Below are 23,445 nucleotides of genomic sequence, written 5' to 3'. Positions count from 1 at the left end.
GGTACAGAGTCTCGCTCTGTCACGCAGGCTGCAGTGCAGTGGCACAATCTCGGCTCACTGCAGCCCCTGCCTCCCAGGTTCAAGCAATTCTTTTGCCTCAGCCTCTCAAGTAGCTGGGATTACAGGCACCCACCACCACACCCAGCTCATTTTTGTATTTTTAGTAAAGACAGGGTTTCACCATGTTGGCCAGGCTGGTCTCAAACTCCTGACCTCATGTGATCTGCTCGTCTCAGCCTCCCAAAGTGCTGGGGATTACAGGAGTGAGCCACCGCACCCGGCCCAGGTATTGTTATTCCCATGTCAATGACATGAGGCTGAAGAACAGAGAGGTTGTTCCATCCACTAAGGTAGGATCTTTACTCCCCAGACAGGACTGGCCCAGGAGGCCACAGAAATCACTCCATGATATTGATGGACACCCGTCCTCATCCAGGAAGGAGCCCACTCTGTCACTACCCCATTCAGTGAGCTCCTCCAGAGTAAGGAGCATGGGTTCCCCTCCAGGGACTGCCAGCCCTTGGCAGGTGCCTGAGACAGAGCAGGAACTCCATGAATACCAGCTGAACTGGGCCAAATGTGTAATTGTGCCTTGTCCCTACTGAAAAGAATGAAACCATCTGAAAAGAAATACAAAGCTCTGCCTCCCACTCCCCAAACACTTTAATATAGTGTTTGGAAAAGTCAGCACTACCCTGGAAATCTGGGGATTTAAACTATTCTAAGGATAAGACACCTGTCCGAAGAGCTAACGGTCTCATTTAGTTAATGTGTGCTGAGTGCTTCCCTAAATGCTGAGTAATAGGCAAACAAAAGAAGTTCTTGTCCTCATGCAGTTACAGGATAGTGGCAGATTAAAGAAGTAAACTCTAAAATGAATGACGAAAACTTCCCAAGAGGCTGGGTCCCATGGCTCACACCTGTAATCCCAGGACTTTGGGAAGCTGAGGTGGGAGGATTGATGGAGCCCAGGAGTTCAAGAACAGCCTGGGCAAAAAGGCGAGAGCCCATAACTTAAAAGAAAAAGGGCCAGGCGCAGTGGCTCATGCCTGTAATCCCAGCACTTTGGGAGGCCGAGGTGGGCGGATCACCTGAGGTCGGGAGTTTGAGACCACCCTGACCAATATGGAGAAACCCTGTCTCTACTAAAAATACAAAATTGGCTGGACGTGGTGGCACATGCCTGTAATCCCAGCTACTCGGGAGGCTGAGGAAGGAGAATCACCTGAAGCCAGGAGGCGGAGGTTGTGGTGAGCCACGATCGCGCTATTGCACTCCAGCTTGGGCAACAAGAGTAAAACTCTGTCTCAAAAAAAAAAAAAAAAAAACTTGCAAAGAGGCTGGGTGTGGTGGCTAATGCCTGTGATCCCAGCTACTTGGGAGGCTGAGGTGGGAGGATCCCCTGAACCCAGGAGTTCAAGGGTGCAATGAGCTAGGACTGCACCACTACACTGTAGCCTGGGTGACGGAGCGAGACCTCCTGGGGAGGCTCCCAGGAGAGGCCTCTGATGAAGTGACATTCAGGACGTGGTAAAGGAAACAGGGGGCTGGCCAGGGTTTTCATGTGCGTTATCTCTCGGACCTGTATGTTGAGTGTTGTTATCCCCATTCTTCAGATGAGGAAAAGGAGGCACAGAGAGGGGAAGTGGCTCAACAGTCAGTCCCCCGAAGCCTTGCAAGTCATCACTGCATCATACAACCCCTGGTACTTTTTTTTTTTTTTTTTTTTTTTTTTTTTTTGTGAGACAGCATCTCACTCTGTTGCCCAGGCTGGAGTGCAATAGTATGATCTTGGCTCACTCTGAACTCCACCTCCCAAGCTCAAGCAATCCTCCCGCCCTCCCACCTCAGCCTCCCAAATAGCTGGGATTACAGGTGTGCACCACCACAGCCAGCTAATTTTTGTGGTTTCTTTTATTGAGACTAGATTTCGCCATGCTGGCCAGGCTGGTCTGGAACTCCTAAGCTCAAGCAATCTACCCTCCTCAGCCTCTTAAAGTGCTGGGATTAAGTACTCGGCCTCTTAAAGTACGGGGTCTGGTGGCTCACGCCTGTAATCCCAGCAACTCAGGAGGCTGAGACAGGTACTCTTACTTGGCCCTGTGACACCAGTAAGTGTATCCGTGTCACCGTGGCTTGCTGTGACACCATCTCTCACGTCTGCTCAGATCCCCCTTGCAGACCTCTTTTTTTTTTTTTTTTTTTTTTTTTGAGAGGGAGTCTCGCTCTGTCACCTAGGCTGGAGTGCAGTGACTTGATCTCGGCTCATTACAACCTCTGTCTCCCAGGTTCAAGCAATTCTATCTCAGCCTCCCTCCTGAGTAGCTGGGACTACAGGTGCATGCCACCACGCCCACCTAATCTTTGTATTTTTAGTAGAGATGAGGTTTCACCATACTGGTCAGGCTGGTCTTGAACTCCTGACCTCAGGTCATGCACCTGCCTCAGCCTCCCAGAGTGCTGGGATTACAGGCATGAGCCACCACACCCAGCCCTCCTTGCAGACCTCTGACCCAAGCCACAGGTCCTGGTATGCCTGGAGGGAGCTCACTGTCCTGTCATTGTCCCCTCCCACCCATAGCAGAGTGTGATCCCTGGTCAGAGAAAGGGTTCTAAGTGAGCCGTAGGAAGTCAAAGGAGTGATCAACAAAGGTTAGGGGCTGGGAAGGCTTCCTGGGGAAGGAAGAATAGGATCCAAACAGGACTGAAAGAGAGGAGAAGGCATAACTGCCCATGGGAGGGACCTAAGCAGAGGCCCAGAAAGAAAAAGTTGAGCCTGTTGCGGCATAAAAAAGATGAGATGTGGAGAAAACAGCGTCCAATGTGCAGGAAGCCTTCAGGGGCTGGAGCCTGGCCCCATAGGAGGGAGGTCATTCACATGCTCTGTGAGGAGGTAGCCAGGGCCGATCTGGGGAAGGAGAGTTATCTGAGATTGGGCCAGAAGCCTGGGCTCTGTCCCCATCACTGTGTCTCTTTCAGATTTCCGTCGATAATGTGCTTCTGAGTGCTCTGCTGAGGAACAATGGGAAGTCTGCCCAGCAGAAGAAAATCCCTGCCAAGCCCAAGCTTGAGTACCTCTGTGCAAGGCCAGGGACCTGTGACCATGGAAGCAGGTAAGCCTCGGGGCCTGTGACAGCCAGGCCCTTCCCACACAGTACTAGACTTCACTGCCTCTGTGGGCCTTCCTAGCCAGCAGCTCCAACACAACATAAGCACCACTGAGGTCCTGCTGCATAAAGGGTCCTACTGCCCCTATAGAGCCCACCTTAGCAGTAATAGTAAACAATGGGGTAAATGAGAAAATAGGAGAAAGCAATAGGCACTGACCAGAATATTAAACCAGGAGGCATGATAGACCCCCAGGCATTTCCCAAGGCTTCCCTCCTTCTCAACAAGTTGTTTATCCAAACACCGAGCTGGCCAGCCCCACCTCTGCAGCCCCCTAGAGCTGCACTGTCCATTGCAGTAGCCACCAGCCACACGCAACTACTTAAATTTAAAATTTTAGGCCGGGGTCAGTCATGGTGGTTCATGCCTGTAATCCCGCACTCTGGGAGGTCAAGGCAGGCAGATCACCTGAGGTCAGGAGTTCAAGACCAGCCTGGCCAACATGGTAAAACCCTGTCTTTACTAAAAATACAAAAATTAGCCGGTCATGGTGGCAGGCACCTGTAATCCCAGCTACTTAGGAGGCTGAGGCAGGAGAATCGCTTGAACCCGGGAGGCAGAGGTTGCAGTGAGCCGAGATCATGCCACTGCACTCCAGCCTAGGCAACAGAGTGAGAATCTGTCTCACCAAAAAAAAAAAAAAAAAAAAAAAAGTCTTTCATCACCCCAGCCACATTTATTTTAAGTAAGTGCTTGATAGCACATGTAGCGAGTGACCACCTTGTTAGACAGCACAGAATTACAGAACATTTCTATTATTGTAGAAAGTTCTGCTGTACTGTTCTAGTGGACCTGACAGGTACTGTGAAATTCCCTGAAGTGACATTAGGGCTGTCTTTTTTATTTTTGTGCTTTTTTTTTTTTTTTTTTTTTAAATGCATGATCTTGCTTTGTCACCCAGGCTGGAGTGCAGTGGCGTGATCATGGCTTACTGCATTTTGAACCTCTCAGGCTCAAGCGATCCTCCTACCTCAGCCTCCCAAGTAGCTGGGACTACGGGCACATGCCACCATGCCTGGCTCCATTTTAAATGTTTTTGTAGAGATGGAGTCTCCCTATGTTGCCCAGGCTGGTCTTGAACTCTTGGGATCAAGTGATGCTCCTGCCTTGGCCTCCCAAAGTGCTGAGATTTCAGGCATGAGCCACCATGCCTGGCCCTTGCCAGGAGTGTCTTAATGGTAGAAAAATAGCATAGACAATGCATATGCTGAGTCTATAACCATGATTTTCTAATATAGTCTTGACTAAAACTCCCAGTTTCTAGGACAGTTGAACAATAAAAATATCCTAGCAATTCTGGTATTTTGATGTTGGAACTATGGCCCCAGGTCTATTTCTTGTTTCCCCAAACAGGCCACAAATCCTTTCTCAAGTCACACCTTGATTGGGATTTCAATAATGTATTAGAGTTCTCCAGAGAAATAGAACCAATAAGTGGTGTGGGGGTGTGTGTGTGTGTGTGTAGAGATTTTGTTTTGAGGAGCTGGCTCACACGATTGTGGAGGCTGTAAGTCTGAAATCGGCAAGGCAGACTGGAGACCCAGGGAAGAGCTGATGCTGTGGTCCTGAGCCGACCACAGTCTGGAGGCAGAATTCCCTCTTCCTCAAAGGACGTCAGTCTTGTTCTTTTATGACCTTCAGCTGATTGCATGAGGCCCACTCACATTATGGAGGGTCATCTGCATTACTCAGTCTACTGACTTAAATTCAATCTCGGCTGAGTGCAGTGGCTCACGCCTGTAATCCCAACACTTTGAGAGGCCGAGGTGGGTGGATCACCTGAGGTTGGGAGTTTGAGACCAGCCTGACCAACATGGTGAAACCCCATCTCTACTAAAAATACAAAATTAGCCAAGCATGGTGGCGCACACCTGTAATCCCAGCTACTTGGGAGGCTGAGACAGGAGAATCACTTGAACCTGGGAGGCAGAGGTTGCAGTGAGCCAAGATCGCACCACTGCACCTGCACTCCAGCCTGGGCAACAAGAGCAAAACTTCATCTCAAAAAAATAAATAAATTCAATCTCATTCACAGCAACATCTAGACTGGTATTTGACCACATATCTGGGTTGTGTGGCCTAGCCACAATGACACATAAAATCAACTAGCACAGATAACAAGATCACACTACTTCACAGTGTATTTCCTCGCTCCCCTGGACAGAGCCTAGGGACATGCGCCTTATATGGCTTTTGTGCAAGTTTTGCTACTGGGACTTTAGTTAAATCACCTAAATTGGCTAGGGGTGGTGGCTCATGCTTGTAAATCTCAGCACTTTGGGAGGCTGAGGCAGGTGGATCACCTGAGCTCGAGAATTTGAGACCAGCTCGACCAATATGGTAAAACCCTGTCTCTACTAAAAATACAAAAGTTAGCCAGGCATGGTGGCATGTACCTGTAGTCCCAGCTACTCTGGAGGCTGAGACAGGAGAATTTCTTAAACCTGGGAGGCAGAGGTTGCAGTGAGCCGAGATCGCACCACTGCACTCCAGCCTGGGGGACAGAGCAAGACTCTGTCTCAAAAACAAAACAAAACAATACATCGCCTAAATTCCCCATCTCAAGTTTTTCATTTGTAATGTAGAACTCTCCTCAACCATGTGATAATTAAAGATGTGAAAATCTTAGCACACTGTTTTATGGAGCTGACTAAAAAGAGCAAACTTCAGGCCAGGTGTGGTGGCTCATGCCTGTAATCCCAGCACTTTAAGAGGCCAAGGAGGGCAGATCATGAGGTCAGGAATTCGAGACCAACCTGGCCAACATAGTGAAACTCCATCTCTAGTAAAAATACAAAAAGTTAGCTATGCGTGGTGGTGGGTACCTGTAATCCCAGCTACTTGGGAGGCTGAGGCAGGAGAATCGCTTGAACCCAGGAGGTGGAGGTTGCAGTGAGCCAAGATCATGCCATTGCAGTCCAGCCCGGGTGACAGTGTGAGACTCTGTCTCAAAAAAAAAAAAAAAAAAAAAAAAAAAAGAGGCCGAGGCAGGCAGACCTGAGGTCAAGAGTTTGAGACCAGCCTGGACAACATGGAGAAACCTGTCTCTACTAAAAGTACAGAAAAAATTAGCCAGGCATGGTGGTATGTGCCTGTAATCCCAGCTACTCAGGAGGCTGAGGGAGGAGAATCGCTTGAACCTGGGAAGTCAAGATTGCAGTGAGCCTAGATCGTGCCACTGCACTCCAGCCTCGGCGACAGAGTGGGACTATCTCAAAAAAAAAAAAAAAAAAAGCAAACTTCACAGACTGTGAGCCTACATTGAAGAAATAACATCACTGTGCCTACAAATATGTAGCAAAGTTTACAGCTGGACATTTCAAACAAGAGTACTGGGTTCAAAACGATTAAAACCTTAGAGGTAGGCTGGGCACAGTGGTTCACTTCTGTAATCCCAGCACTGTGGGAGGCTGAGGCGGGCAGATAATGAGGTCAGGAGTTCGAGACCAGCCTGACTAACATGGTGAACCCTCATCTGTACTAAAAATACAAAAAGTAGCCAAGTGTGGTGGTGGGTGCCTGTAATCCCAGCTACTCAGGAGGCTGAGGTAGGAGAATCGCTTGAACCTGGAAGGCGGAGGTTGCAGTGAACCAAGATTGCAAAGCGAGACTCCATCTCAAAAAAAAAACCCAAACAAACAAAAAAAAACATGCCTTAGAGGTAGATCTTGACTAATAGAACAAGGGTCACCTCACTCCTATTTCAGTTACAGAAAATGCTGACAAGCAAACACTGATGAGCCAAGACAATGCCGAGCAGATTTACTTACCTCAAAGAAAAATTATTTAGAATTGTGAGTAAATTCTGCCAACTATTAATCTGTCACTGCAGTAAAACAGATTGAAGCACATTTTCTTTTTTTTTTTTTTGGAGACGGAACCTTGCTCTGTCGCCCACGCTGGAGTGCAGTGGCGCAATGTCGGCTCACCACAACCTCCGCCTCTCCTGTCTCAGCCTCCTGAGTAGCTGGGATTACAGGTGCCCGCCACCACGCCTGGCTAATTTTTGTATTGTTATTAGAGACGGGGTTTCTCCATGTGGGCCAGGCTGGTCTGGAACTTCCGACCTCGGGCTATCTGCCCGCCTCGGCCTCCCAAAGTGCTGGAATTACAGGTGTGAGTCACCGCGGTCGGTCAGTCTTGCAACCTTTTTTTTTTTTTTTTTCTTTTTGAGATGGAGTTTAGCTCTTGTTGCCCAGGCTGGAGTGCAATGGTGTGATCTTGGCTCACTGCAACCTCTGTCTCCCAGGTTCAAGTGATTCTCCTGCCTCAGCCTCTCAAGTAGCTGGGATTACAGTCATGCGCCACCACACCGGGCTAATTTTGTATTTTTAGTAGAGATGAGGTTTTACCATGTTGGTCATGCTGGGCTCAAACTCCCAACCTCAGGTGATCCACGTGCCTCGGCCTCCCAAAGTGCTGAGATTGCAGGCGTGAGCCCCTGCGCCCGGCCTCTTGCAACCACTTTAAATCTACCACATGCCAGGCCTTGTGACAGGACCTGGGGACACAGAAGTAGACAAGACAGGCACAGTCCATGCCTTCAGGGACAGTTGAGCCCCAGGGACAGGTGCTAAACCAATCACTAACTAGAACTTAGATTTTGGTGGCAGTATGTTTTAAGGGATTCTGACCAAGAGTGTGTGCAGAAGTGGCTGGTCAGGGAAGGCTTCCTGGAAAAAGGGATGTTTTGGTTGGGAAATGGATGAAGGTAAGTCAGCCAGGCAGAATGAGGCCATTCAGGGGGACAGTGTAGTGTATACAGCTGGGTGGCTGCCCCCAGGGGTGCAAGGCCAGGGCTTCCAGGAGGGAAAGGGGCCCTCCCAGGCCACATTTTCCCATTCTCATCAGAGAGCACGTGTCACAAGATGTGCATCATTTGTCTAAGCATCAGACATTTCCCTGCACTGTGGAATGGCCAGGCCTTATGCTGCAAAGACCTCAGAGGAGAGACCCCTGGGGAGCTCTCCAGGCTGGGTTCACTGCAGGGGTCTCCACATGTGTCTGGGAGGATGTGGAGGAACTAGTCCATTTCCAGAATCAGCCTCACTCTTCCCATGCCCACCTGGAGCACAGGCCCTTCAGCCCACACGGTGCCCCCACCCAACCCCCACATCCTTGTCTGCTCGTTTGCGTCCCCTGCCCCACTTCCTGGGGTCCTAGCTCCATCTTAGAGGACCAGAGTCCTCTAAGACCTTGCTTCCTACAGGGTGTCTAGGACGCAGATGGGCCCTTCTTGCTGACTCTGGCTGCTTCTCACACTTAATGCGTTTATGTGCTACAAGTGTCTCAGGAATCCTTACAGAGAAAGGACAAGGGGAAGAAAGGAGGGACACTAGGGTGCAGTGAAGTGGCCTTCAGCAGCTGCTGAAAGCTGGATTTTCAGGCTACAAGGCTTGGCAGTCATAGGGAGTCTGGCTGGCCTGAGCAGGCTGCCCTCTGGGGTGGGTGAGGGCATGCATCCTGTGCTGAGGGTGCCCTTGCCGACTGAGGCCCAGCCTTGAAATTGGGCCTTACGGTTACCACATCCTGAGCCTCATGGCCATCATGTCCTGGGCAACATAGAGAGACCTCATCTCTACTAAACAATGGTTTTAAATTAGCTGGGTGTAGTGGTGCACACCTGTAGTCCCAGCCACTCAGGAGGCTGAGGCTGGAGGATTTGCGCCCAGGAGGTCAAGGCTGCATTGAGCCTAATTTTTAGAGATAGGATCTTGCCCTGTCGCTCAGGCTACGTGCGGTGCTGATGGAGCACGACCCAATTGCAAATATTTTTCTTTCTTTCTTTCTGTCTGGGCACTGTCAGGGCCCTGCAAAACTCTGCTGGCAAAGCTTGATTCCAGGGTGGCCCTCTTAGGAAGTGGATGGGACTCCGTCAGGGTGCTTGTGGAGGGCTGATGCTGGGAGCCAGACCCAGGCCAGACTCCACTAGACGTCACACATGGAGCAGGGCTAGCTAAGTGGGTGACCATTTCTGTCCCTCCATCTAGAGAGAAGCAAGGCCACAGCCATGGCCCTGGGCAGTTTCCCAGCAGGTGGCCCAGCTGAGCTGTCGCTGAGACTCGGGCGGGGAGCCATTGACCATCGTCTCTGAGTAAGTCCATGGGCACTGGGTACCTGAATATGCACTAATAGAGCCAGGCATGGTGGTGCCTGCCTGTAGTCCCCGGTGTCACTAATAGAGCCAGGCATGGTGGTGCGTGCCTCTAGTCCCAGCTGTTACTAATAGAGCCAGGCATGGTGGTGAGTGCCTCTAGTCCCAGCTGTTACTAATAGAGCCAGGCATGGCAGTGCGTGCCTGTAGTCCCAGGTGTCACTAATAGAGCCAGGCATGGTGGTGTGTGCCTGTAGTCCCAGCTGTCTGGAAGGCTTAGGTGGGAGAATCGCTTGAACTCGGGAGTTCAAGACTGCAGTGAGCTATGATCAAGCCAGTGCACTTCAGCTTGGGTGACAGCAAGACTCTGTCTTTAAAAATAAATGAATGGGCCACATGTGCTAGCTCACACCTGTAATCCCAGCACTTTGGGAGGCCAAGGTAGGCAGATCACCTGAGGTCAGGGGTTTGAGACCAGCCTGGCCAACATGGTGAAACCCTGTCTCTACTAAAAATACACAAATTAGCCAGGTGTGGTGGCAGGTGCCTGTAATCCCAGCTACTCGGGAGGCCAAGGCAGGAGAATCGCTTGAACCTGGGAGGCGGAGGTTGCAGTGAGCTGAGATCACGCCACTGCACTCCAGCCTGGGCGACAAGAGCAAAACTCTGTCTCAAAAAAATAAAAATAGATGAAGGAAGGAAGGAATAGAGATGGTGTCCCGGGAGAAGGGGCCCTTCCCCAGGTAGAAAAGCATGAGCCTTTGCTGAAGTGCTCACAGAAACCCTGTGGTGGAATTTTAGGTGGCTGGACACCCCCACAGGGAGAGGCAGTGGGTGGGCAGTGCCCTGTAGCAGGGAGCCTGAAGTGCCATCTACCACTGGCCCCAGCCCTGACTCAGGAGCTACCTGGACAGGCTAGTGCAGGGAAGCCTGGGAAACAGGCGGGACAGGTGGCTGCAGGACCCAGCCTGAGAGGCTCCTTGACAACCCTGAATGTGCAGTTCTTGGGGCCTTGGCTCATCTGAAAAAGGTACCCCGACTCTTTTCTCTCTCCAGGGAAGGAGACTGGTGGACGGTGCTGTCTGAAGTCTCAGGCAGAGAGTACAACATCCCCAGCGTCCACGTGGCCAAAGTCTCCCATGGGTGAGTTCCCACCCCAGGCCCGCCTTGCGGAGCTTCCTGCTTTCTCTTCCCACAAGAGCTCCCCTTTATGTGCAGCTCTGCGCTGAGCAAAGCTGAGGATAGAGGAGAATTGAACCGAGGCCCTGCCCTCAAGAGGTGCAGATAGCTCATCCTAGCACGGGTTGGCCTGTGAGACGTGGGAGCCAGGGGAGGGGCTTGGGAAGGCCCATAGAGGAGGTGTGGAGCTCTGGGCTTTGGAGGTTGCCAGGATCTCATGGTGGAAAATGCTGAAAAGTCCAAATAGGAGATGGGAGCATGCCCTGTGAGGGCCTGGCACAGTGGTGCGCACCTGTGGTCCCAGCTACTAGGGAGGCTAAGGTGGGAGGATCGCTCGAGCCTGGAAGGTCAAGGCTGCAGTGAGCCGTGATTGTGCCACTGCACTCCAGTCTAGGCCACACAGCAGGAGCCTGTCTCAATTAAAAAAGAAAAAATCAGAGGGGCAGCTCTTGGGAAGGTGGGGCTTAGAAAGGTGAGTAGATAGAATCAGGGTGCTGGGGGCACTGAGCAGGGATAGCAGAGAGGCTGGGACCAACCCAGGTTACTTGGGAATGAGGTCTCCAGGCAGAGAAAGCTGAGGCTGTCCCCATGGAGTTTGTCCTGCCAGGGCCCTGGAGCCAGGACTAGGAGGACAAAGATGGCGTGGGCCTCCGAGACCCTGAGCCCAGCTCTTTGTGGAACAGGTAGAACTTTGAGGCCCAGAGAGGGAGGGCCTTGTGAGGGTCACTCAGAGGTGGTGGTAAAATCTTGGCTTCCCTCTTCCTCCAGGCTGACCCTGTCCCTTGTCCCTCTCTCTCACTCCTCCAGGTGGCTGTACGAGGGCCTAAGCAGGGAGAAAGCTGAGGAACTGCTGTTGTTACCTGGGAACCCTGGAGGGGCCTTCCTCATCCGGGAGAGCCAAACCAGGAGAGGTGGGTAAGCTCAGCGCCAGCCCAGGCCCTCCCTGCATGGAGGTCTCAGAAAGGAGCCCTGGCCAGGCGCGGTGGCTCAAGCCTGTAATCCCAGCACTTTGGGAGGCCGAGGCGGGTGTATCACGAGGTCAGGAGATTGAGACCTTCCTGGCTAACACAGTCAAACCCCGTCTCTACTAAAAAACACAAAAAACTAGCTGGGCGAGGTGGTGGGCGCCCGTAGTCCCAGCTACTCGGGAGGCTGAGGCAGGAGAATGGTGGAAACCCGGGAGGCGGAGCTTGCAGTGAGTAGAGATCCAGCCATTGCACTCCAGCCTGGGCAACAGAGCGAGACTCCATCTCAAAAAAAAAAAAAAGAAAGGAGCCCACAGATATATGACTGCAGGTGCGGCCCAGAAAATAGGCTTTGCCTGACTCCTCAGTCAACCAAGATTTCCTGAGCCCCAGCTCCATGTCCTGCCCATATGAGCCAAGTGGGGCCCAGGCTTGGGGAGATGGAGACAGGCCATGAAAGCAGAGGAGAGGCAGCTAACTTTCGAGCAATCAAGGGAGGCTTCATAGAGGAGTGGGCCATGAGTGGAAACTTGAAGGATGTTCCCACAGGATCCCGGGCAACAAGACACATTGGTGCTGGGGTGGGCCAGGGGGCTGCACCTCAGGACAATAGGAGGTTAGAAGTGAGCAAGGCTCCAGCAGAGGCCTTGGATGCCGGGCTAAGAAGCTCGGGTTTTCTCCCAAGGCAGTGGAGCTGCTCCTCAGCAGAGACACGGTGCTGGGCGTGGGCTTTGGGGGAGACGAGAGGACTCATTCCAGGGACTCTCTGAGTGTGTTCTGTGGGCCACCTGCTTAGAAATAGAGGAGATGGGGGGTCAGTTTAGGGGACACTGAAAATCATCCTTCTCTGAGAGGTTCATAATCTGTGTTAACACAAGACTTCTTAAGGCGTCGCACTTGCCTAACTGGGCATTTCCCAAGTGTTTCTGAAGGCAGGAGCGTTTCATCATGCAGCACCTGTAATATTCACTCTATGTTCGTTCGTTCAGCAAATGCTTCCCCAGCACCCGTGATGTGGGGAGCCTTCAGGGAAGGACAGGACCTACTGTATGTGTCAGGCCTTAGGCATCTCTGCTGAAGGAGGTGGACATGGTCCCTGCTCTCAGAGAGCTCCTAGGTCACTCTCTATTTGAGATTCACAGTGATACCAGGGCTTGCCCCTCCAGTGCCGAGAGCCAAGTATGATATGACTTGAGGGTGGGGCAGGCAGAAGGCCAGATGTGAAGGGCTGGAGTTCCTAGCCTTGGTGTCGAGCAGTCTGGCTGTTGTCTGCCATGTTGCTGCCATGAGAGCCTATCAGCAATAGAGCAAAAATCTGCATTTCTAAAAATGAATACAGGCGGGGCACTGTGGCTCACACCTGTAATCCCAGCACTTTGGGAGGCTGAGGTGGGAGAATCACTTGTGCTCAAGAATTTGAGACCAGCCTAGCCAACATAATGAGACAACTTCTCTACAAAAAAATTTAAAATGTAGTGAGGCATGGTGGTGCCTGCCTGTAGTCTGAGCTACTTGGGAGGCTGAGGCAGGAGGATTGCTTGAGCCCAGGAGTTCCAGGATGCAGTGAGCCATGACTGCATCACTGCACTCCAGCCTGGGCAACAGAGCCAGACTCCATCTTAAAAAAATAAAAGTGAATGTGAATGGCCCACAGTAGGGATCTAGGCTCAGCCAATACATTGGCAACTAGGATTTTTAATAGAGTATAGTCACAGAATTTCCTTGCGCTGACTAGGAGGGATTCCTCCCTCCCCAAAACACCACATGATTCTGATCTCTTGGCAAAACGTTAAAACAGTGACAGGATCTCTTGGGTCAGTAGCCAGTCAGAGCTAGAAACCCACTGGAAGTCACCTCATGGATCCTCCTCTCCCCACCGTACAGACTGAAAAACAGGCCCAAAGAGGGGTAGGGACGTGCCACATCACACATTCATGTGGGACGTCTCCCACCCCAGGTGCAGGGCCTCTTGCAATGAAAACACAAAGTTGATTGATAGTCTCTTTGATGTACCTGCCTCCCTCTGAGCTGCTGCCCGAGTCCCTTAAGGCAGAGGCAAAGAGGGACGCTGAAGGAGCAGCAGCACCCACATTTGTGTGACTTAAAACAATGTGTGGGGATTGTACTCCCATTGTCTTCATTTTACAGATGGAAAAACTGAGGCTTAGAGAAGAGAAACAGTTTGCCTGGGGAAACACAGCTAGTAAGTGCAGAGCCAGGATTCAAACTCAGCCACAGCTCCTCTCACTCCAGGCCCCCAAGAAAGGGCCACATGGGGCAGTAATGTTGGCACTGCAAGCACAGTGACAGACCAGGAAAGGAGGCATCAGGAGCGGACAGACCTCCTGGCACCCGCCTTGATATGAACCAACTGTGAGAGGCTGTCGGGACCCTTTGTTCTCTGCCTCAGTCTCCCTCCCAGGACCCTCTCCAACTTCTTTACGTCTCCTCCCTTGCCCTTGGGCGCTCCTGGGTTGACCTCTCCGAGGCCCCTCCTGCTATTTTCTAGGCAGCATCAGCACCCCCACCTCACATACATCCATATGCTGGTGGAGGGGCTGGGGAGGCCAGCCCAGCACAGCAGCTGCAAACAGGAATCCACAGCAGCGGTGTGGAGTGGAGCAGGGCCCCACTGCAGACTGTACCCCAGAGCTTGAGAAGCCACAGGAAGTGCTCAGTGCTCAGCTGCCCCACCCCTGGCCCATTCTCTGGCCTGGTTCAGCCCCAAGAATATAGTGGCCGGCCCTTATGGCCACTCTGCCCCTTACATAAGAAGGCACAGACGCAAAGAGAAAACCATGTGAGTGATAGAGGAGAAAGCCGTATGGATCCATGAATTTTTTTTTTTTTTTTTGAGACAGAGTCTCACTGTGTCACCCAGGCTGGAGTGAAGTGGCACATTTTGGCTCAGTGCAGCCTCCGCCTCCTGGGTTCAAGTGATTCTCATGCCTCAGGCTCCCTGGTAGCTGGGATTACAGGCGTGTGCTACCACACCGGGGTAATTATTATTTTTTTGAGACAGAGTCTCTGTTGCCCAGGCTGGAGTGCAGTGGCGCGATCTCGGCTCACTACAACCTCTACCTCCTGGGTTCAAGTGAGTCTCCTGCCTCAACCTCCTGAGTAGCTGGGATGACAGGCATGTGCCACCATGCCCAACTAATTTTTGTGTTTTTAGTAGAGACAGGGTTTTATCATGTTGGTCAGGCTGGTCTCAAACTCCCGACCTCAGGTGATTGACCCGCCTCAGCCTCCCAAAGTGCTGGGATTATAGGCATGAGGCATCATATCGGGCTATTTTTTTTTTTGTATTTTTAGTAGAAACGGGGTTTTGCCATGTTGGCCAGGCTGGTCTCAAACTCCTGACCTCAGATGATACGCCCACCTTGGCCTCCCAAAGTGCTGCGATTGCAGGTGTGAGCCGCCACACCCGGCCAGAAATACAGACTTCCAATGAGAAGGCACGGTGAAGCCTCTAACGGGACCGAAGTGCTGGGATTGCAGGCGTGAGCCGCCCACCGTACCCGGCCGGATCCAGGAAGATCTTTAAAGATCCATAAGATCCACATAAGGCCGGGCGCGGTGGCTCATGCCTGCAATCCCAGCACTTTGGGAGGCCAAGGTGGGTGGATCACCTGAGGTCAGGAGTTTGAGACCAGCCTGGCCAACATGGCGAAACCTCATCTCTACTAAAAATACAAAAAAATTAGCCGGGCGTGATGGCGGGTGCCTGTAATCCCAGCTACTCAGGAGGCTGAGGCTGGAGAATTGCTTGAACCTGGAAGGTGGAGGTTGCAGTGAGCCAAGATGGCACCACTACACTCCAGCCTGGGTGACAGAGTGAGACTGTGTCTCCAAAAAAAAAAAAAAAAAAATCCAGATAATTACTGGGACTGATTATCCAGGTCCCCATAGTCAACTCCAAAAGGGGATGGATCAATATGCAGCTCTTCTTATCAAAGAGGAAGACGAAAAACGTGAACAGGGAAAGAAAAAAAGAATTTGCCAATTTTTCAGGAAAGGTAAAGTTTTCCTGCAGGTCATGGTCAATTTGTGGGACAAGAATCAGTTTAGGGCCATGTGCAATGTCTCACACCTGTAATCCCAGCATGTTGTCAGGCCAAGGCAAGAGGACTTGAGCCCAGGAGTTCAAAACCAGCCTGGGCAACAAAGGGAGAGCCCCATCTCTTTAAAAAAAAAAAAAAATTTAAGTTAGCCGGGTGTGGCGGCATGTGTGTGGCGGCATGTGCCTGTTGTCTCAGCTACTTGGGAAGCTGAGGCAGGAGAATTACTTAAGCCCAAGAGGTCGATGCTGCAGTGAGCTATGATCACACCACTGGACTCCAGCCTGGGTGACAGACCAAGACCCTGTCTCTAAAAAATAAATACATAAATAAATAAATTCAATAAATCAACTACTGATGCCTGTACCCCACCTCCAGGGTTTCTGACTCACTGGTCTGGGATGTGGCCTGCACACTGTAAAAGCTGCCCAGGTGATTCTGATGGGTAGCCAGGGTCAGAACCCACTAATTTAGTGGGTCTGGACCAGTGCGTGTTTGTAGTGAAATTGAGCAGAGAACATGACCATGGTTGGGGTAAATACTGCGTCATAAAACTTTTGTTTCAGATTTTTTATAAGGTGTGTCCTGGGTCACAGTGTAAACTTCTGTACTGTGGATTGACACCACAGTCACTCTAAGGGCCCAAGTGACCTCAGAGAACAGTGGTTCTCAGACTTGAGTGTACAGAAATCATCAGGGGAACTTGTCGACACTGTCGACTCGTGGGCCCCACCGCAGACCTAACTGAATCAGACTTTTGGGGACAGAGGTCAGAAATCTGCTTCTTGGACAAGCTCTCTGGATGGTTCTACTGTTCTCTTGAGTTTGAAAACAGAGTTCCAATCTAGGGAACCCAGAATGAAGTAATAAGAGATAATGTCTTTAACAGTATGCTCCTGTCTTATATAATGGGAATTAGCCATTGACCGAGTGAGTGAGTGAGCGATGCCAGGATCAGCTTTTCATTGGCCCAAAGGCACTGATTCCACAGGGGCTTCAAGCCTGTGTGTGGACCAAGGAGGAAGGCCTGGGGCCCTGAGCTACCAGGATGCTACTCAGAGTCCGGAGCGGGAAGACCCCATCTTCCCAAGTCCCTCTGGCATACCTGGCTATATGACAGGCCTCGGGACAGCCATGGCCAGGCTCTACTCAGGCCCCAAATCTTGGTTGGTGAAGGGTGCCTGGAAGACTCTGTGGAGGTCACAGGATTGTGCAGAGGTCAGCACAGGGTTGGGGACAGGCCCCAGCAGCAGCCCCACCTGGCTGTCCTGCTGTATATCTGTTCTGCATCAGGCACTATGAGGGAGATTGATGAGCAAGACGTCATTCCTGCCCCCGTGGGGCTCACCTCTGTCCACTTTCAGTTGAGAAACACTTACTGAGCATCTCCTCTGAGTCAGGCCTGCTAAGTCACGGCTTTTGTCCTCAGGGTGCAGACAGTGGAGGCTGCCAGATTCAGCATCCCCAAAGCTTCTCAGAGGCCTCAGCAGAGAAGGTTCGGGAGGGTCCTGCTAGGCCCACTTCCCACACGCAGCTCCTGATCTGATCTCTCATAGCCCCTCCCAGCATCGTCACTGGACCACCTGACCCCAGAGGTCCCAGAGGTGATGTTGCCTACGCCTGCCGGAGCTTTCTGAAACCAGGAACTTATACTGTGCCTTTCTTTCTGGTGGGTCCTCCTCTAGGCCCCGCATCCAGCCACAGCTTCCAGTGTTCCCTCTGGACCCTCTGCCCACCAGCCACTCTGTAAACATACCTCGTTCTTTCTACCACTGCATCCTTACACATACCCCTCCCTCCATCTGGAAAGCCTGCCCTCAGCTTCTCCTCATGGCAAACTCACACTCATCCTTTGCCATTCGTTCCAATGGGACCTTCCCAGACCATCGCCTTCCCAGACCATCGCCTTCCCAGATTATCGCCTTCCCAGACTATGTCAATCTTTGTTCTCAACTCCCATAGCATCTTGAAAAGACCTCTTCTGTAGCTATAATAGGTTTATTTCTTTTCTTTTTCTCTTTTTTTTTTTTAAAGACAGGGTCACCCAAGCTGGAGTGCGGTGGCACTATCTTGGCTCACTGCAACCTCCACCTCCCAGGTTCAAGCGATTCTCCCACCTTAGCCTCCTGAGTAGCTGGGACTACAGGTATATGCTACCATGCCTGGCTAATTTTTGTGGGGTTTTTTTTGAGACAGAGTCTTGTTCTGTCATCTGGCTGGAATGCAGTGGCACAATCTCGGCTCACTGCAACCTACACCTCCCGGGTTCAAGCAATTATCCTGCCTCAGCCTCCCGAGTAGCTAGGATTACAGGCGCATGCTACCACACCCAGCTAATTATTGTATTTTTAGTAGAGACAGGGTTTCACTATGTTGGCCAGGATGGTCTTGATCTCTTGACCTTGTGATCCACCTGCCTTGGCATTGCAAAGTGCTGGGATTACAGGCATGAGCCACTGTGCCCAGCTGTATTTTTTTTTTTTTTTTTTTTTTTTTTTGAGACGGAACCTCCGTCACCCAGGCTGGAGTGCAGTGGCGCAATCTCAGCTCACTGCAAGCTCTGCCTCCCGGGTTCACACCATTCTCCTGCCTCAGCCTCCCTAGTAGCTGGGACTACAGGCACCCACCACCACGCCTGGATAATTTTTTGTATTTTCAGTAAAGATGGGGTTTCACCGTGTTAGCCAGGATGATCTCGATTTCCTGACCTTGTGATCTGCCCGCCTCGGCCTCCCAAAGTGCTGGGATTACAGGCATGAGCCACCGTGCCTGGCCTGTATTTTTTTTTAAAGACGGGGTAAGTGATTCACCCACCTTGGCCTCCCAAAGTGCTAAGATTACAGGCGTGAGCCACCATGCCTGGCCCAGGTAATTTTTGTATTTTGAATAGAAACAGCATTCTGCTATGTTGCCCAGGCTGGTCTCAAACTCCTGACCTCAGGAGATCACCCACCTTGGCCTCCCAAAGTGCTGGGATTACTGGCATGAGCCACCACACCCAGCTTTTTTTTTTTTTTTTTTTTGAGACAGGATCTCACTCTGTTGCCCAGCTTGGAGTGCAGTGGCACAATCATGGTTCACTGCAGTCTTGAACTTCTGGGCTCAAGTGATCCTCCCACCTCAGCTTCTTGAGTAGCTGGAACTACAGGGGGGTGCACCACCATGCCTAACTTTAAAATTTTTTTTAGAGACAGGATCTCACTATGTTGCCAGGCTGATCTTGAACTCCTGGGCTCAAGCGATCCTCCCACTCAGACTTCCCAAGTGCTGGGATTACAGGTGTGAGCCACCACAGCTGGCTAAATTTATTTCCTGAAACAAAATCATGGCCAGGCACGGTGGCTTATGCCTGTAATCCCAGTACTTTGAGAGCCCAAGGTGGGTGGATCACCTGAGGTCAGGAGTTCGAGAGCAGCCTGGCTAACATGGTGAAACCCTGTCTCTATTAAAAATACAAAAAAATTAGTCAGGCATGGTGGCAGGTGCCTATAATCCCAGCTACTCAGGAGGCTGAGGCAGGAGAATTGCTTGAACGCAGGAGGTGGAGGGTGCAGTGAGCTGAGATCGTGCAATTGCACTCCAGCCTGAGGAACAAGAGCAAAACTCCGTCTCAAAAAAAAAAAAAAAAAAAAAAAAAATCTGGGGACATGCTCTGATGAGAATAATACAGGAACTACATACGTGAAATGAGGACCGTTAAGGAAAATCCTAGCTGTGGATGTGCTGACAAGACAGCGCTTATTTCCCCTGAGTGTGATGATTTCATACGTGTGTCTGGGCCCAGAGCAGAGTGTCCAGCATGTAGTGGGTGCTCAGCAGATGTTTACTGAATAAATGAATGAGCTGGTCAGCACACCTATGCATGTTGAGAGGGGGAGAGAGGATGAAGAGCTGGGGGAAGACTGCCCCCTAAACAGGAAGATTCAGGCCATTTGTAGCATCAGTTCCAAAGACAGAACCAAAGTCACCTCCCCATTACCCCTAGTGACCTGCTCCCCCATCAGTCACCTGGACCTGTGTGCCCCACAGCACTCTGTCTTCAGCTGAGGGCTGGCTCTGGGTGGGCCTTCTGTCCCCAGGGCAGAGTAGGGCTTAGTAAATGCTCAATATGTGTTTGCTGCAAATCGTGCAATGATAGGCCTTCAAGAATCATTCCCAACACCATCTGTGCCCACAGACAGTAGGAGTGCAAACGGTGATGAGCTCTCCTTTAAAACTGCTTGTCATCGTGGCTCCATCCGAGTGTTTATCACAGAGACTCAGTTATTCATTCAACAAACAGATACTGCGTGCTGACTCTGTGCCAGGCACTGTTCAGAAAACCAGAGATTCTGCAGTATGAAAAGCAAGATTCCTGCCCACAATCTAGTTGGCAAGGTGGACAGTAAACAAATAAGAAAAGAATGTGAGAGTGATAAGTGCCAAGAGGAAATAAAGCAGCGTTCAGAGGACACGGAGTGCCAGGGTGTGAGTGTGAGCACAGGCCTCAGGGAGGCGCGTGCGTCCTCAGCAGGCGGCCACAGGAGACAGGACGAGGGGAGTGGGGATTTGGGAGTCAGGTCACACAGAGCCTTTCCAGGGAGAGGACTTGGGATTGATTTTAAGTGTGACAGGGAGGATTCTGAGCAGGGGAGTGAGATGACCTGACTCCTCCTGCCTGCTGTGAAGAGAGGAAGCCACGCAGGAAGCTGCAGCAGGCTCTGTCCAGGTGAGAAGTGGTCGGTTCTTAGCTGTGTTCTCACCACACCCAATAGGGCTTTCTGTTGGGCTGGATGTGAGGCTGAGAGAGAGGAAGCAATCAGGGATGGATGACCCCTGACCTCTTTATCCCTGAGACCAGATCCCAGGTGTAGCTACCCTTTCTGATTCTAATAACTGGTGACAGTGGCTGGGGTGGGGTGGTTCAAGAACCATGCAAAAGATATAAGGTCTTGGTCACTAGTTCAACTGGGCCTATTTTCAAATATTTAGCTCATTCCCAACCACAGAATTTTTTCAGGGTTACAGCACAGCTCAAGAAGAGACTCTTCTCAAAGGTACAGAATACAAGCCGGGCGTGGTGGTGCACACCTAGAGGCCCAGCTACTTGGGAGGCCCAGGCAACAGGATCACTTGAGCCCAGGAGTTTGAAGCCTGCCTAAGCAACATAGTGAAACTGTCTCTAAAAAATAAAAAGAAAAAAAAAATTAAGGGTACAAAGGTCAAAGAGCTCTCAGTCAGGCAAAGAAACCAAAGAAAAGGAAGCAGAGACCCCACTGGGGTCACTACACTTCTCAAAGCATATTGACTCTGGGTCACCTTGCTAAATCTACTTTTAGTTCTAGTAGCTTTTTGGCAGATTCCTTAGGATTATCTGTATATGATTGTGTTATCTGTAAGTAAACGTAGCTGTATTATTTTATTTTCCAATCCATATACTTTACATTTCTTTTTCTTGTCTTACTGCACTTGTTAGGGCCTTTGGTGCAACACTGAGTAGACGTGGTAAGAACATTGTTGCTTCGTTCCCAATCTTAGATGGAAAATAATCCCATGAAGTATGTTATAGATTTTTTTTTTTTTCTTTTTGAGATGTAATATCACTCTGTCACCCAGGCTGGAGTGCCGTGGCCCGATCTTGGCTCACTGCAACCTCTGCCTCCTGGGTTCAAACAATGTTCCTGCCTCAGCCTCTGGAGTACCTGAGATTACAGGCGCCCACCATTATGCCCAGCTAATTTTTCTATTTTTGTAGAGATGGGGTTTCACCATGTTGGCCAGGCTGGTCTTGAACTCCTGGCCTCAGGTGATCCACCTGCCTCGGCCTCCCAAAGTGCTGGGATTACAGGTGTGAGCCACCGCACCAGCCAATGTTCAGTTATTGATTGATTGAGCCAGGGTCTTGCTCTGTTGGCTAGGCTGGGGTGTAGTGGCACAGTCATGGCTCACTGCAGCCTCAATGTCACAGGCTCAAACAATTCTCCTGCCTCAGCCTCTGGGGTAGCTGGGACCACAGGCATGCACCACCATGCCTGACTAATTTTTAAATTTTTTGTAAAGACAGACTCTCACCATGTTACCCAGGCTCGTCTCAAATTCCTGGCTGGCCTTAAGTGATTCTCCCACCTCAGCCTCCCAAAGTTCTTAGATTACAGGCATTAGCCATTGTCCCTGGCCAATGTTCAGTTCTTATTTTGTAAATAAATTTTAATTTTACATTTATCCTTATTGTTAAGCAAGTGATGTTCAGTTTTTGTTTTTTGTGGGGTTTTTTTTTCTTTTTTTTTTTTTTGAGATGGAGTCCTGCTCTGTCACCCAGGCTGGAGTGCAGTGGTGCAATCACGGCTCACTGCAACCTCTGCCTCCTGGGTTCAAGCGATTCTCCTGCCTCAGCCTCCCGAGTAGCTGTGATTACAGGTGTCCGCCACCACGCCCGGCTAATGTTTGTATTTTTAGTAGAGACGGGGTTTCACCATCTTGGCCAGGCTAGTTTCAAACTCCTGACCTCGTGATCCACCTGCCCCGGACTCCCAAAGTGCTGGGATTACAGGAGTGAGCCACCGCACCCAGCTGTGATGTTCAGTTTTTAAGTCAACTCTGCATTCCTGGGAAAAAGCCAATTTGGCCATCATGTTATCTTTTTCTTAATTTGAAAAGTTAAAAATTCCTTAATTTTTATTCCTGGTACCACTACCACAATCTACAGGGCAATATACCTGATGTAAAGAAAAGGCTACAACACTATATTATATTAATCAATCGCTGCACTTTTTGCAAACTGCGGCTCTGACAGTCCTGCACAAGAAGGGTTTCCTATTGAAGCTGCAGTAACTTTTCTGATGATGGACCATCGTTCCTTCTGTGGCGGATTTTTAAAGTTCCTCTAACGCATTTGGAACTACTGTCTCCAAGTAACCTGTAGCTTTCCTGACAACTCCTTGCTCTCTCTCTCCTGCTAAGAACTATAGCCCTGGCTGGGCATGATGGCTCAGGCCTGTAATCCCAGCACTTTGGGAGGCCGAGACGGGTGGATTACCTGAGGTCAGGAGTTGGAGACCAGCCTGGCCAACATGGTGAAACCCCAACTCTACTAAAAATACAAAAAATTGGCCAGCTGCAGTGGCTCACACCTGTAATCCCAGCATTTTGGGAGGCCGAGGTGGGTGGATCATGAGGTCAAGAGATCGAGAACATCCTGGCCAACATGTTGAAACACCCCATCTCTGCTAAAAATTAGCTGGGCGTGGTGGCGCATCCTTGTAGTCCCAGCTACTTGGGAGGCTGAGGCAGGAGAATCCCTTGAACCCAGGAGGTTGCAGTGAGCCGAGATCTATAGCCTTTTTCTGCTGTTTTTAGAACCTTCTGCTACTATATTTACCACTTCCACCACCAGATCCGTAAGTACCACCATAGGGACTGCCTGAGCTTCTTCCACCAAAATTACCCCCTTTCATAGGTCCATAATTTGATTGCTGTTGTCCACTATAATTGCGAAAATCATAGTTCCCACCACTGGGCCGGGCGCGGTGGCTCATGCCTATAATCACAGCACTTTGGGAGGCTGAGGCAGCCAGATCACGAGGTCAGGAGATCGAGATCATCCTGGCTAACACGGTGAAACCCCATCTCTACTAAAAATACAAAAAAAACCTAGCCGGGCGAGGTGGCGGGCGCCTGTAGTCCCAGCTACCAGGGAGGCTGAGGCAGGAGAATGGGGTGAACCTGGGAGGCGGAGCTTGCAGTGAGCCGAGAAGGCACCACTGCACTTTGGGTGGTGGAGCGAGACTCCATCTCAAAAAAAAAAAAAAAAAAAGAGAGACTCTGGAAACAAATTTTTTGGGTTGAGATTCCAACTCTACTACTTGTTAATTATATGCCTTCTCTGTGCCTTAATTTGCTCGCCTGTTGAATGGAATAATAGTATCTATCTCACAGGGTTATACGGAATAAGTTGATCCGTCCAAAGCACTTAAAATAATGCCTCATACAAGCCAGGCAT

General features: G+C 50.6%; 1 long non-coding RNA gene across 3 annotated transcripts in view; it reads left to right on the top strand.

The window, feature by feature from the left end:
- Positions 1-23,445, top strand: part of LOC140709101 (uncharacterized) — an 80,941-nt gene that overhangs the window by 4,528 nt on the left and 52,968 nt on the right. For all 3 annotated transcript variants that reach the window (XR_012089485.1, XR_012089486.1, XR_012089483.1), the window contains exon 2: positions 2,980-3,113. This is a non-coding gene — a long non-coding RNA (uncharacterized lncRNA). The remainder of the gene's footprint in view (positions 1-2,979; positions 3,114-23,445) is intronic.

This window comes from Chlorocebus sabaeus, chromosome 2 (assembly GCF_047675955.1).
Source record: "Chlorocebus sabaeus isolate Y175 chromosome 2, mChlSab1.0.hap1, whole genome shotgun sequence".
Taxonomy (NCBI): Eukaryota; Metazoa; Chordata; class Mammalia; order Primates; family Cercopithecidae; genus Chlorocebus; species Chlorocebus sabaeus.
Note: the sequence above shows the minus strand (reverse complement) of the source record. Positions and strands in the feature narration are given on the sequence as shown.